The following is a 2,213-nucleotide window of genomic DNA, read 5'->3' as shown; positions in this document are numbered from 1 at the left end:
AATCCATCAGTCATTTTGAATATTCATTTTGAGTGTCGTGTATTCATATCATGTGCTTTCTCTTGTGTAAATTCTCTTGCATTCTCTTCCTTATTCAATGTCTTTCTTTAATAGCAGCCATCTCCCCCACTACGGATCTGATCTCACTCAGTGTTTAGAGCTATATATTAAGTTCCTTCTTAGACTCTGCTTTAATTCCATCACCAGCCTGTATTTCTACTATCATATATCTCAGACTGATTCGTACGCTTTACTTGTGTGCTGTCTGTCTATAAAGATTTGTATGCTTATGGACCTCCATGAGAACTGTTCCATGATTTTTAATTACCACCATATTATTATTTATGGATACTTAGTCCTTATTTAGTTGATTGTAGTAAAAATATGTACGTTTTTCTACCCTTAATGTACCATTCCAGGTGTTTTCTTTTTCATTACAAGAATTAGACTTTTCCTAACAGAGATCTATTTTCCTTTTCATAGTATGTAAATGTTTGCCTGGTATTATAAAAAAGTTAGTGGTGTATTACAATTTTTTATAAAAATATGAAGACTGTAACTTTTAATTGAAAACAGAATACTATTAAGAGACTGGAGACTAAAGGATGTATCCTGACTTGTGTTTTAAAATGATACCCATGACTTTTCTTTTGGGAACACACAGAAGAAGAGCAAGGGTTAAAGAAAAACCAACTTTGACTGCTGTTGTAATAGAACAATCATAAGATAGTGCTGATCTATATCTAAGTTGATTTAGTGACATATCTATGAAGAATATAGATGTAAGATGAGTATCGCCTTTGGCAGCTTCTAGAATCTTTCAGCTACCTTAAATATGAGTCATCAGAGTCCATGCTATACCTCCAGATAGGATTTAAAGGACATCTGGTGATATGTATTTTGTGTTTTCCCCTTAGAATCCAGGAACAAAATATTGAAAAGCTATAGTAGCAGAAGCTAAGCTTCCAGTCTTTTCTTTTAATGCTGGGTCACACACGTAGGAGTAGAGAGAATCTTCATCCTCCATGCCCCAGTTGTGATAAAGTAATGCTAAGCACTGAATGGGGGCAAACCTTGAAGATATAGCCTCGCTATTAACTCAAGGAAGGGCAGCAGAACTCGGTTGCACTATTTGAGATAATGAATGGTCTCCAAGCTCATCTTTCTCTGATAAAATATTGGATGGAGATTCAATTACAAATTGGACTTCATATAACAAATGGATAAATGATAGCATGGCTTCAGAAAGAGCAAAGAGTAAGCAGTTTCTGCTGAAGCATTAGTTGGGATGGAGCCAGAAGGCTGATTTTGACAAGTAAGAAAGATGTTGCAGAGCTTCTGGGGGTGTCATTTGAAGTTCTATAAGTTTACCAAGATCAGCAGCGTTAATTAAACTTAATTAAAATTAGCACATTAAAAATTAAATGCTTGAAATTTGAAGGGCAATTTTGTTTTTTATGAAATTAAATCTCCTAGTACATAATGACCTACTACTCTAACTTACACTGAAGAACTCATTCTCTGCAGTTGCTGGGACAGTAAATGCTCCTGCGAAGTAATGCCCATTGAGAATATCTGCATTTATACACATGCTCTTTAAGGCATATTTAGCAATTCATGATGAATTCAATTTTTTAAGTAAAAAGAAAGGTGAAATAAATGATAAATTTGAGACTAAAGATGAGGACTGAAACCCTAGCTTCACGATTCATTCAGGGTACAATTTAGGATAGGTAATTTAATTATTGTAAAACTAAGTTCTTTTAGGTCTACTCTGGAATAAAAAATCCTTTCTGCCCATTAATATTTCCCAGCACCTAATAAGATAAAGCTTGTAAATCTCCTAACAATGCTTGGGAAATTGCAGACATTCTACAGAAATAAAATGAATGTGAACCTAAGAATGACAGCCGGCAAACTCTTCACTGAAAAATCTCTATTATTTAAGAAGTTAACAAGAAAGGATGACATTCCCTCGATTCCATGCATAGGACGTTTGCACTTCCAATAGTTTCCTCCATTTCATATATCTTTCTCACTTGTCAGCTAAACTCTCCCTTCCAAGTTCTTTACCAAAACTCCACACATTTAAAACTTCTAGCTATTAAAAAGCCGCTTGTCATCACTGAGAATTATAGGCATTATGCAAACAAGTTATTTAGAGGATGGCTTGTTTGTGGATATGAATGCAGGATGCATGGAGGAGAGAAAAC

The sequence above is a fragment of the Myodes glareolus genome, chromosome 9 (assembly GCF_982192425.1).
Source record: "Myodes glareolus chromosome 9, mMyoGla1.1, whole genome shotgun sequence".
In the NCBI taxonomy this organism is placed as follows: Eukaryota; Metazoa; Chordata; class Mammalia; order Rodentia; family Cricetidae; genus Myodes; species Myodes glareolus.
Note: the sequence above shows the minus strand (reverse complement) of the source record.